This window comes from Perca fluviatilis, chromosome 5, assembly GCF_010015445.1.
Source record: "Perca fluviatilis chromosome 5, GENO_Pfluv_1.0, whole genome shotgun sequence".
Lineage (NCBI taxonomy): Eukaryota > Metazoa > Chordata > Actinopteri > Perciformes > Percidae > Perca > Perca fluviatilis.
In genome coordinates, this window is record NC_053116.1 from 41,763,135 (window position 1) to 41,777,826 (window position 14,692).

General features: G+C 41.8%; 1 pseudogene; it reads right to left on the reverse strand.

Moving 5' to 3' along the window:
* LOC120558308 overlaps nucleotides 1–14,692 on the reverse strand; it is a 41,287-nt pseudogene continuing 26,595 nt past the window's right edge.

Sequence of the window (14,692 nt, forward strand, 5' to 3'; positions counted from 1 at the left end):
GTTGTAGCGCTATCCTATTACGTGCAGAGGGATTGAGCTCCATCAATGGTGAGTTCCCAGACCCAACATCTGGATGTGGGTCTGGCTTGTCAGGCTATCAGATACAGTATTAGGGGACCACATGCGGGGCTGGAGCTCCAGACGCTCCGCCCCTGCTCTCCCATAACTCTATTTCATGGACTCAGCTCCCTCGGGGGTGCTGAAGTGGTGTGGGGAGGAGGGAGGACCCTCTCCTTTGCTGTTAAAGGCCGTGACATACAGCTCGTAGCGAGAGAACAGCTGCAGCCCAGATACTTTCTCTGAGGTCTTTGTGCCGTGGACCACCATCACCCGACTCTCCCTGTTTCTGTCCATCCCTCGCTCGGACCTTTCCTCCTTCTCTCTCTCCTTGTGCAGGTTTCCCAGGGACCTGCGGCCCTGACCCTCATGTGGACCCAACCTCCTGATGTAGATCTGACAGGGGCAGAATAAACCAAATGGATGTGCAGTGTAACCAAGCATGACAAAGGTATTAGTGGGACCAATCCTTTGCAGTTCTAAAATATTTATTATTTATTATTATTTTTTACAATGTTCAGCGGTGATTCAGAATGGAGTTTTACTTTTCGTTGACGTATGTAACCTTTATTTATAAAATGGCTGCAGACATAAACAAAACATCTCATATCTTACAAAACTATGTGCTTTTAAAAATGCTTAAAAGTGGCCACATGGTGGTACCATCTGCACAAGTTATCAGTTCTTGGCTCACGGCTGAACTCTTTACCAAATTCTGTCAAATTTTCTTAATTTTCTTTTATATATCACATGTATTCTTATATATAATACTCTGCTTATAGTTTTTCTGTGAATGTGTTTCTTGAGATTGAGTTGTTGTAATAACTGTTGTAAGTGTTCTAAGTTGTAATAAGTGTTGTTAGTTGTAATAACTGTTGTAATAACCATTGTAAGTTGTAATAACTGTTGTAATAACCATTGTAAGTTGTAATAACTGTTGTAATAACCATTGTAAGTTGTAATAACCGTTGTAATAACCGTTGTAAGTTGTAATAACTGTACCTTGTATCCCTGCAGCAGACCTCGGACGTTCTGGGCTTCGTTCCACTTGACTCGGACCGTGCTGTTCATCACGGTCGTTGTGACTCCAGTTGGCGCTTCCGCCGGCTCTGAGAGCGACAAATAAACAAAAATCATTATTTGAATGAAGAAACATGTTGCATTTGTTTTATTTCTGGTACTTTCTATGGGCACTGATACTATTGTATCCCAGTTTAAACATTATCAATTATTACGCCTCATATCACATATGAACATACAACCGTGCCCCCAATCTACAAACTGATGGGCGAGGATGAGGCCCCCTCTGCCCAGGAAACTGCCTGATAAGCCAGCTCTTGTGTCAGCCTGTTGGCCCAAACTGAGACTCAAAAAACTCATCCAAATGGTTATGTTACACATAAATATGTCCATCAATCATTCAGGCTTTTGACTCTTGACAGAGAGAGAATTTCCGTTAGAAAACCACTGACAGCGATGAACAAGCTGCACACCAGAGCGCTTCTTTTCTACCAGAAACAAGATCCCAACAAACCAAGTCGCCCAACTGCTGGTCTCTTTCATTGGATTTGACATTTCTGCAGAACTCAATGTGATTTACTCTCATTGTAAGATGTTCCAGAAATCAAATATCCAGACTCTCTGGTGTGAGAAAGGAACTTTGACCTCTTTTATGAGGGATGTAATTACTCAGTTCTTGTACAAGAAAGGTCTTCAAGTTTTTGTTGCTCTGTATGAAGAACAATCAGCCTCTACATGGAGTTTACTAAAGACACAAGTTCCTTCAAATCAGACACATTTAGCCTGAAGGGATTTTCCTCTTGGCCATAAAGAAGGTAATTTTTGTAGAAAATAGGAAGAAGATCTTTTTGTTGATGATTGGTGTGAAACTATCTGCGCTAGCATTCCAAAGTATTGTTTACTGTTAGATACAATAAAAATGTAATTTAATTCAACGAGTGAGATTGTGTGTTTACTGTAGATTTATTGATCTTCATGTTTGTGTGTTGTAGTATTGTGTTGTATGTTTTTTTTGACAGGGTGAAGAAATAACTCACTATGACTCTGTGTTGCTCTGGAAGAAATGATCCATAGAGTTCGGATAGCGTACCTTCCTCTCCAGAGTGTCCGATCTCCGGCTCCGGTGCCGGTCCTTCTCCGAGAGAGTTGACAGCCTGGACTTTGATCTCAAACGGTGTGTACGTTCCTGTGTTGTTAACCATGAACGGCGGAGACGTTACGTCTTGGTGGTTCCAGTGTAGACTATCAGCCTTCCTCCAGAACACCTTGTACAGGAAGCCGTGGCTGTTATGTAAGCGCTTGTCCATCTCCTGGAAAGACACACAGGAATATTAAATGGATTTTTTGATTAAAGTTGGAGACTTCGACAGCGATGATTACAGACTGAAGTACTCACATCCCAGGTAATGATCAGAGTCGTTGGGTCTGTGGACTCACTGCGCACACCCGTCGGGTTACTATCAGGAACTGTAGGACGGAGACAGGGGAAAAAGACAGATAACATCCCATTATAAAGAAACAAAGTAAAGAAATAAAGTTTCACAAATGCATGTCTTTGCTTTCTTGCTGAGTCAGATGAGAAGATTGATACCTCTGTAATATGTCCCTTAGTTTAGTATGAAGATTGGAAAAATGGATGAAAAAAAAATCAACCTACCAGCATCTGTAAAACTAACTTATTTCCACGTTATATTCTGTTTGTGTAATCCGTAAAACAAAATGTAAAAGCCAGTTGTGGTTTTAAGGGACTATTTCTTAGCTAGGTGTTAAATAAGCTAAGCTAACCAGCTGCAGGCTGGCTGCTTTTCCCGACATTTGAATCAACCTTCAGATCTAACAAGAAAGTGATGAAGACAAAATGTTAAATTCTTCCTTAAATGAAGATTAAATAAGACATAAATATATATTCTCCTGTCACAGGCGACAGCGTTGAATTAGTAGGGTTGACAGATCATGGACACAGGATAAGTGTGGGAATCAAACTTCTGAGCAGACTGCTTTAATGAACCTCTAACCCAAACTTTACAGACGTTACAGTGAGAGCGTTGGGCGTCGCTTACCACCTGGCGGCGTTTGGTATGTCTGTGAGGGCTCGCTGGGGTCGCTGCTGCCCAGCTCGTTGATGGCGGTGACCCTGAAGCGGTAAGTGCAGAAACGATGGAGGATCAGCTCCTGGTGGTTGAATATCCCGGGAACTCTCTTCCACTCCTCCCACAGCCACTTCCCCTCCTCAGTGTGTCGCTCCTCCCGGGCCTCCACGATGAACTCTGAGAGAAGGACACAGTTATTACTACTTCCTGCCAGATGTTAGGACCTGGAACTCCACGATGAACACAGTTATAGTAGAGCAGATGCTAATACGTTACATATATTTATACATCTGTAATACTAATACATACATCTTAGCATGAACATTGCATTGGACATATGCAGTATATTAATATAGTAATACAAGGAAAGTTGACTTCCAGTTTGACACTATAGAGATAAAACAAAACATTTGACTAGACCAATGGTGCTAGTCTATTTTAATACTATATTAACAGTTATGATGACAATAATGGTAACGATCAAAGTTTAACAGTCTCGAGAACAGTAGCACAGTACTAGTTCATATATACTGTATATATTATATTTACCTTTTATATTGTGAGAGCTTATCCTCTTTTCTATTAGAAGCCTTTTTCTTCGTTGAACAAAAGTCATAGTATAGTATGTCAAAAAAAAGTCACTAAAACGTCCTATGAAGTCATAGTGTATTATGTTAAAAAGTCATAAAAAAGTCATAGTATAGTATGTCGGAAAAAGTAAAAAAAAGTCATAGTATAGTATGTTGGAAAAAGTAATAAAAAGTAAAAGTATAGTATGTCGAAAAAGTCATAAAAAGTCATAGCATAGTATGTGGAAAAAAGTAATAAAAAGTTACAGTACAGTATGTTGAAAAGTCATAAAAAAATAATAGTATAGTATGTCGAAAAAATGTCATAGTATAGCATGTTGAAAAAGTTACAAAAAGTCATAGTATAGTATGTTGAAAAAGTCATAGCATAGTATGTGGAAAAGTCATAAAAAGTCATAGTATAGTATGTCGAAAAAATTCATAAAAAGTCAAAGTATAGTATGTCAAAAAAGTCATAAAAAGTCATAGTATAAGATGTCGAAAAAAGTAATAAAAAGTCATAGTAAAGTATGTCGAGAAAAGTCATAAAAAGTCATAAAAAGTGATAGTATAGTATGTTGAAACCAGTCATAAAAAGTCATAGTATAGTATGTCGAAAAAAGACATACTGTACTATGACTTTTATGAATATACTGAATATATTGAATCAACTCTGCTCAGGTTGAAAGTGGGCTGGAGCTTAGATGGGAATTTATTAGGTCACAAATATTTTCTACCATCATTCATCCTGCCCTAACTGCAACACAGCTAACAGCAGACTCAGGAAGATGTCAATCAACCAGTCTAAACACACCCACACAGAAAAGAGGGCCAATCAAGACAGGTTGAGTGAAAACACCTGTGTGGGTGTTCAGGGCCTTTAAAGTGATATCTGCAAGTTCCTTTAACTCACATACGGAAATATCACTTTTGTGACCTCTGACTGTTTCCCCTAGTCTGTCTATGTCTGTGTTGTATGTATGATATGACATGAACTACTACGACTACCATTTGAAGTCACTGTTCCATTATCTTTAATGTGACTATTATCACCACTGTTCATCACACCCCCAACCGGCCCGTCAGACACCCCCTACCAAGAGCCTGGGTCTGTCCCATCAGACACCTCCTACCAAGAGCCTGGGTCTGTCCCGTCAGACACCTCCTACCAAGAGCCTGGGTCTGTCCCATCAGACACCTCCTACCAAGAGCCTGGGTCTGTCCCGTCAGACACCTCCTACCAAGAGCCTGGGTCTGTCCCGTCAGACACCTCCTACCAAGAGCCTGGGTCTGTCCCTTCAGACACCTCCTACCAAGAGCCTGGGTCTGTCCCGTCAGACACCTCCTACCAAGAGTCTGGGTCTGTCCCATCAGACACCTCCTACCAAGAGCCTGGGTCTGTCCCATCAGACACCTCCTACCAAGAGCCTGGGTCTGTCCCGTCAGACACCTCCTACCAAGAGTCTGGGTCAGTCCCGTCAGACACCCCCTACCAAGAGCCTGGGTCTGTCCCGGGTTTCTTCCCAAGAGGGAGTTTTTCCTCGCCCCTGTCTCACTGCTTGCTCTTGGTGAAATTATTAGAATTGTTGGGTCTTTGTAAATTATAGAGTGTGATCTAGACCTAGTCTATCTGTAAAGTGTCTCGAGATAACTCGTGTTATGATTTGATACTATTAATAAAATTGAATTGAATTGAATTACCTATGATGGGGCTGTTGTGTGAGTTTCCTGGGATCCAGCGCAGAGTGAGGTGGTGGTCCTCAACATCAGACAGAGACAGATCTTTAGGAGGGTCCGGCCGGCCTGAGGGTCGACACAAAAAACTGTTACACACACACACACACACACACACACACACACACACACACACACACACACACACAAACACACACACACACACACACAAACACAGACACAGACGCACACACTCATGCAAACATACACACATACACACACACACACACACACACACACACACACACACAAACACAGACACAGACACAGACACAGACACACACACTCATGCAACTACATACACACATACACACACACACACACACACACACACAGTGACACACAGTGACACACACACACACACACAGAGACACAGTGACATACCGACAACAGAGATGGAGCCGCTGGCCTTCACATTGTCCAGGTCAGTGATGACCTCACAGGAATAAACCCCACCATCGTCTGATTGGATGTCTGTCAATTTTAAGGTGCCATTCCCAAAGATAGTACGTCTAAATACACACACACACACACACACACACACACACAAATAGTTAATTATAACATGTTAATTACCTTCTTGTGAGCATTATTTTGAAATCAGATGAAGAGACTAATTTCTTGGACATGATATATCTTGATGGTACTGCGCCACATGTCGTGTGTGATGCGTTTACTTGTCATCTGGAGACGATTCCTGCACCTCCTCTCCATCTTTTCTCCATTTGATCTGGAACTGGAGCAGCCGAGGGTCTTTGTAGAAGTCACAGTCCAGCAGGGCGCTGCTTCCTCTGATCACACGGACGTCCTGCGGTCTCGCCACGATCTCGGTTCGATCTGACAGCAACGGTAACACAGGACGACTCGCCATGTTCACTCTCAGCTTATAGTAGGATTATTCTTATGTGCACGTTTGTATAAAGCATGCAGTTGTATTAAAGAGATAATGTCAAAAATAATGTCCTTCATTTCAGTGACCAGTAACAGTAACACATTATGTTTCTGCAGCTTAAAAACAATTCTCTGGAAACTCTGCAAATTTTAGAAACCTAAATATTGATTTGATAACAATAAGAACTATATTATATATATTATATATATTATTAAAAGCCATCTGCGCAGGTGTACAGTGCCATTCAGACCAAAGATTCATGAAGAGATGAATCCGTTTCAGCAGTATGTGGTGGAGAGAGATAGAGAGTGAGTGAAGAGATGAATCTGTTTCACATCTAAACTCTTTTATTAAATCAGATGTTTCTGACCAGTTATTAAACTGGTTTCTTCTGATCAGAACAGTATTATCTTTGAGTTGTTGCCGCTCTAACCTCCAGCACATCCTGACGCCATGAATACGTGTTTCCTTGTTTAGTTATTGAACCCGGGATGATCTGTGTGAAGGTTACTGCTTTTAGAACGCTGCAGACCAGACACGGCACGGAGACAAACGTTTCCCCTCGTCTCAACAGGAATCTTTGCTCTGAACTGGACTCTGTTTCAGCTGATGGGTACTTTATTATTATTATTATTAAAGATTGATGTTGGACTGACTGAAGACTTCCAGGTGAGCGGTGATGGAGATGTTGGTGCGTGTGATGGAGCAGGTGTACTCTCCGCTGTCACTGAGGCTGGCGCCGGACAGTCTGATGGTCCCGTCGGTCTGCAGCGAGACACGGGGGTCAGACAGCAGAGGGAGACTGTCCTTCCCCTCCCTGCAGAGGACACACACACAGTCATCAGACGGCATCATGGAACTGATGGGGGGGCGGGGGGGGGGGCACATTATAACCGGGGGGTCTTGAGCGTTAAACACTTGTTTGTTTATTTATTTATTGTCCCCGTGTGGAAATTAGGTTGCAGCAGAAATCACATCATCATAAGGCATTTTAACGACATTAATCCAAAAGAATAGAAAAGAAAAAGACAAAAAGAAGACTGTAACATGTAGATATTATTACTCATAAACCAGGGCACTTGTATGGAGGAGGGGGGGGGGGTTGTATGGATCAAGTATGGTTCCAGACCAGCTGGATAACGATACATAAATAAATAAAGACCTTATTACCGTACAGGACCTTCGTTAACTATTAGATATATTAAGGAGTTTGACACACTTCTTGCTTTGAGCTGAACTTCAGCCGAGCTGAATGTTTTTTTTAACCTATTGTGGGGAATGGGTTGTAAATATTGGGGGGGACATATCCCCACGCGATCTACACCTATGGCTCTAAACACTATGAACAAATGTTTACGGCCTGTAAAACAACATGCACATTCTTCAGGTTCAGATTACTTTATTTGTTGTTTGTTGTATGACACCACAGACAACATCCAATAAATACATAAAACAGTTGAAATGCTCCAGTGAATATCTAATAAATACCAATGAAAACTTAACTTCAAACTGACCACCATAAAATCTAAAAACCAACGAATGACTAAATAACATATAGGCCTACACAGATACATGCTAATACATCAGTGAGACTGCCGCTGGCTATAAGCTGTTTTAGATCGTTGGTTTTACACCGTGGAACCCCAAAAAAAAAAATTCAGAAGAAAAAAAAAAAAAAAAAAAAAATAAATAAAATATTACAAAAAAAAAAAAAAAACAAAAAATACTTTATTTTTTTTTTTTTTATATTTAATTAAAAATTTTTAAAAAAAAAAATTATTTTTTTTTTTCATTTTTTATTTAAATTTTTTTTTTTTTTTTTTTTTTTTTTTTTGTTTTTTTTTTTTAAAAATTTTTTTTTATTTTTTTTTTTTTTTTTTTTTTTTTTTTTCAAAAAAAAAACTATATTATAAAATATAAAAAAAAAAAAAAAAAAAAAGGTTAAAAAAACGACATGCACACAGGTTAAGGCACTGTAAGAAATATCACAGATGACTCATATCTGAAAAGTTTGGCTCCAAATCTAGACAGCAAACCAGTTTAAAGTTTTCAGTGAAGGTACACAAGTTTAGAAAGACTTTGTGAAGGACTTAAGGGAGCATGTGAACGGCTGAATATTGACGGATGTCAGATCCTGCAGAGAACTTTAGTTCCTGCAGCCACCGGAGGGCGCTGCTGCTTTAACAGTCAAACTCTAGAGCTAGGATTACCCAAACTGATAACAGCTCAACATGCCTTTAACTGCTCTAAATAAGATGCTCTACCTGACAGAGTTCATCTCACAGCTTTAAGGATGAAGCTGCTCTTATTCTCTGCTTGATTTATTGTCTTTGTAGATGCAATCATTACCAAAACTCTGCAGCTGAGGGACTGAATATTCCTCACTACCAAGACAACTCCAGAGACTATACTTCATACGGAGGAGTGAGGAGGTGACTCTAATCTATTGGAGGGATGAGAATGCCTCTAGGTGTGCTGGATGGAGGCAGAAACATAAAGGTTATGCTTTCTGATGTTTAAAATGTCTCTGACCATGTGACGTGTGGTCGCGGCGAGCCGAAGGATTCACAGAACAGCACGATGTCTCCGCCCTCAATGACCCGGTACACGAGTCCATCAGACGACAGGATCTGAGGAGGGAGCTCTGACACACACACACACACACACACACACACACACACACACACACACACACACACAGACACACACACACACAGACACACACACACACACACACACACACACACACACACAGACACACACAGACACACACACACACACACACAAAAAAAGACACACACACACACGGACACAAACAACAGACACACAGACACACACACACACACACACACACAGACACACATACACACACACACACACACACACAGACACAGACACACACACACACAGACACACACACACACACACACACACACGGACAGACAGGCACACAAACACACACACACAGACAGGCGCGCACACACACAAATACACACACACACACAGACACAGACAGGCGCACACACACACACACACACACACACACACGACACACAGACAAAATACCACACACACACAGACAGACAGGCACAAACCACACAGACACACACACACCAACAGACAGACACACACACACCCACAGACAGACAGGCGCACACACACACACACACACACACACACCACACAAAAACACACAACACACACAGACAGACAGGCACACAAAAACACACACAGACACACACACACACACACAACAACACAGACACAGACAGGCAATACACACACACACACAACACACAACAACAAAACACAGACAGACACAGACACACACACAGACAGACACACACACAGAAAGACACATACACACACACACAAACAGACACAGACAGATTACACACACACACAACAACAACACACAATACACACAGACACACACAGACACAAAACACATCAACACACAACAAAGACAGACAGGCAATAAACAACACACACACACAATAAAGACACAGACAGCGAACACACAAACGCACACACACAACACAATACACACACACAAACACAGACACACAAAAACCAGACAGGCGCACACACACACACAAAACAACAACCTAACAGACAGACAGGCCCAACAAACACAAAACACACACACACACACACAGACACGACAGGCGCAACACAACAAACACACATACACCATCACACAGACAGGCGCACACACATATCACACACACACACACACACAAACATACAGACACATACACACACACACACAACACACACACAACAAACACACACACACAGACTCAACACACAGACAGACAGGCCACACAGAACACACAGACGGACAATCACACACACACACACACAGACACCACACACACACACACACACACACACAGACACACACACACAGACAGACACACAGACACACACACACACCACGCAGGAAATTAAATCACAGTTTTTTCCGATTGCTAAACGACAGTGGGCACAACTGGAGTCACAAAAGTCTACCTCCAGTCTGCTCTACCAACAGTCACCTGAGCTAAACAGTTCACATCAGCTGCAAAACAGGCTCAGTGCAACCAAACACACCCTCACTGAGATAACCCAACACACACACACACACACACACACACACAGAGACACACTGTCACTCAGAACACACTGAGGGTAAAAACACTAGCATCAAACACCAATACACAAATTACAAACTTTCTCATCTTTACAGTTTGAACAATTTGAGTGACGTGACACTACTCAACAGTTTATTTAATGAAAAAATATAGATTGTATAACATACCAATCTTTACATAAGGTAAACAACAAGGAATGAAAATCAGCAGTTTTCTTCAATATATTATTTTGTCTCTAGTAATTTATGGAATTACTGGGGAAAAAAAACTAAAGGTACATAACAGTACCAACGAATAGTGACTAATCCTGCCTCTCTCCGCATCATGTGGCAAGTTTTCTTCATCACGTTGGATGTCTTCATCATCTCTAAATACTAATGAATGTGGTGTTTCTATTTCTCTCACCTCCATTACTTTCTGAAAAACAGTAAGAACACAGTTTTACTATTGTAAAGATATAGTGTTTTTCACTTTTTTTTATAGCTGTGTACATAACCTCAGACATCTTTCCTGGACATATTGGTATCTTTGCTCTTTTACCTGTTTGTCTCAAACAGTACAGTGTATAATTATTTCATTCTTATTTGGTGTTTGTACACAAAAAAGTCTTTCTGAGCTTTCTCTACTGTATATAAATACTGTATATGTTCACTAACTAGTCTAAAACAAGACACCTGCTCAGGCTTTCAGCTAAAATTCCATTCAGCAGTGTTTGATAGGCACCAGACTGAAATCTATTCTGTTCTGAATGTGTGGTTAACAGTGTTGACAGCAGTGTGTTAGCATTTGAACAAAGTGCTGTAAATCTACAGTGTTGTGCACGTTGTGGTTAAAGTCATGGGATAAGTGTGTAGAGTTTTGAAAACTGTGTTCAAGCTATGAAAAACGAACTAGAGTTTGGTCCACATGAACTGCTGCTGTGCAGACTGTTGTTAGAGTTTTGCACATGTGACTCCAGTTGTGCCCACTGTCGTTTAGCAATCGAAAAAAACTGTAATAACAACACAATCCAAAGTGCATTTATTCCACATGCATAATCAAATTACTTGGTTTATTGTTATTATTTGGTAGAATTTTTCAGAGGAAATGTATGTCACAACTTCAGAACTTTTATTGAAAAATATGATTAGTGCAGTGCTCTGAGCCAACGCCAGCGAACTAACACACACTCTTTGCAAACAGAAATAAGTTGTAGGCCGAGGACAGACTGTCCTGCTGGTCATCGGTAAAATGACAGTTGAAAAGTGCTCTATGTATGAAGATTATTAGTATAATTATTATTATAATGTCTTTATCTAAAAACTGAAAATTTTTTGAAATTGCTTGGTGTTAACCGTGGCTCTGCAGGTTTGTGTCGTGGCTAAAGCTGAGGTATGTGGGCGTGTCCTGGGACGGACGGAGAGAGAGAGCGCTGCAGTCTGTACTCACCCACAACGTAGAGGTGGGGGTACGTGTCCAGGTAGGACTGTGTGTGTGTGTGTGTGTGTGTGTGTGTGTGTGTGTGTGTGTTTTCTGTTTCTGTCTGTGTGTCAGCCTGTACTCACCCACGACGTAGAGGTGGGTGTTGAGCAGGATGGAGCCGTGTTTGTTGGCGGCCTCGCACTGATACACCGCCGTGTCGGCAAACTCTACGTCTCTCAGGATCAACACACCGCCAGACACGCTGCGGCGAGGATCATCGTCCACCTCTGAGAGACAGAGAGACACCAGAGGTTAGATCTCAGACATCACGGAGAGAGAGAGAGACCAGAGGTTAGAACTCAGACATCACGGAGAGAGAGAGAGACTAGAGGTTAGAACTCAGACATCACGGAGAGAGAGAGAGAGACCAGAGGTTAGAACTCAGACATCACGGAGAGAGAGAGAGAGACCAGAGGTTAGAACTCAGACATCACGGAGAGAGAGAGAACCAGAGGTTAGAACCTGCACACCGATGAGAGAGAGAGAGAGACCAGAGGTTAGAACTCAGACATCACGGAGAGAGAGAGAGACCAGAGGTTAGAACTCAGACATCACGGAGAGAGAGAGAGACTAGAGGTTAGAACTCAGACATCACGGAGAGAGAGAGAGACCAGAGGTTAGAACTCAGACATCAAGAGAGAGAGAGAGAGAGAGACCAGAGGTTAGAACTCAGACATCACGGAGAATCACGGGAGAAACCTGTCTTTGGACGTGCTGATGTGTAAGGTGAGCATATTGTGTCACTTCCGGTGTTCCCAGTGTTCCCGTGTTACAAACGCTAGTTTGCTGCTCCAGCAAAAACTTACTCAACTCTGCTTCACTGTTTAAATTAGCAGCTATTTGCCTGGATTGCATTTGAATTACAATTGTTCTACTCAAGCACTTATACTTAGCTTCCCTTACAGTGACTGACTCGCTGAATTTACAATTGTTAAAACGCTGTTAGCTACTTTAGCTTAGCCATTAACAATGGCTAATTCCTCTCCCTCTCCTGCTCTCTCTTGCTCTGTGTATCAAATGTTTAGCTATTCCTCTGCCTCCTTTAGTGATAACGATACATGTAATAAATGTAGTATATTCGCTGCTCTGGAGGCAAGGCTTAGTGAGTTTGGGGCACACCTCCGCACCATGGAATCAGAATCGTATGCTTCCGTAGCTAGCCAGCGCCATGTAGCTAAAGCAGGCCAACATACTGTAGCTTCTGTAGCTTCTGCTAGCTGTCCCCCGGCAGGCCCCGAGCAGCCGGGCGAGTGGGTGACTGTCCGAGGGAAGCGTAGCGTTAGATCTAAACCAGGGAGTGCACATGATGAGTGTCGCTCATGATGAGTGTCTTCGCCTCTCTAACAGTTTCTCCCTACTCAGCGATACACCCGCTGAGAAGACAACTCTGGTTATTGGGAGCTCTATACTGCGATATGTGAAGCCGGCGGCCCCGGCAGCTACAGCACCTACGGTCATATGTGTCCCCGGGGCCAGAGCGGGCGATATAGAAACCCATCTAAAGCTGCTGGCTAAAAAGAACCCTAAATACAGTATGATCATACTTCACGTAGGTGGTAATGGTCGTAAATCGGAGATCACTAAAATTTATGTTGAGTCACTTTGTGCATACGCAAAGACAATGTCGGACTCAGTAGTTTTCTCTGGACCCCTGCCAAACCTGACCAATGATGAAATGTACAGCCGTACGTCATCCTTCCACCGCTGGTTGTCGGGGTGGTGCCCAGCTAATGATGTGGGCTATGTGAATAACTGGAGGGCTTCTCGGGGAAAGCCTTGGTCTGATTAGGAGAGATGGCATTCATCCCACCTGGGACGGAGCCGCTCATATCAAAAAATTCGGACTGAGTCTATTATCAGACATAAACCATGACAACCCAAGTTTGATATTAGTAATCAGAGGTGCAGTGCTACGCGCCCCTCTGTGCTTCCGTTGGAGCAGTCGCCCACTCATAGTCTAATAAGCACGGTGTCTGTCCCCCGGCTCATATCGGTTAAATCAAAGGTAAACAAAAGATGCGCTATACTTAACAACCTAATTGGAATTAAAACGACTGCAACGATAGAACAAAATAGAAAAATTAGATGTGGACTATTAAATATTATATCTCTTTCTTCTAAAGCAGTATTGGTAAACGATTTGATATCAGATGATAACATTGATTTATTTTGTCTTACTGAAACCTGGCTGGGCCATGAAGACTATGTTAGTCTAAATGAAGCCACTCCTCCCAGCCATACTCAAATTCCTAGAGGCTCAGGCCGAGGAGGGGGAGTTGCAGCCATCTTTGATTCAAGCCTGTTAATTAATCCTGAACCTAAATTATAGTATAGAGTTATAATTATTAATAGTTATAAGTTGTTTGAAAGTCTTGTTCTTAATCTTCAACATCCAATATGGAAAACATTACAGCCAATTATATTCATTGTTATTTACAGGGCTCCAGGTCCGTATTCTGAATTTTTATCTGAATTCTCAGAGTTTTTATCATGTTTAGTCCTTAAATCAGACCAAGTACTTATTGTAGGTGATTTTAATATCCATGTGGATGTTGACAATGATAGCCTTAGTACTGCTTTCAACTCATTACTGGATTCAATCGGTTTCAGTCAGAGTGTGCACAAGGCGACGCACTGTTTTAACCACACCCTCGACCTTGTGCTAGTATATGGTATTGAAATTGAGGATTTAATAATATTTCCGCAGAATTCGGTATTATCAGATCATTCTTT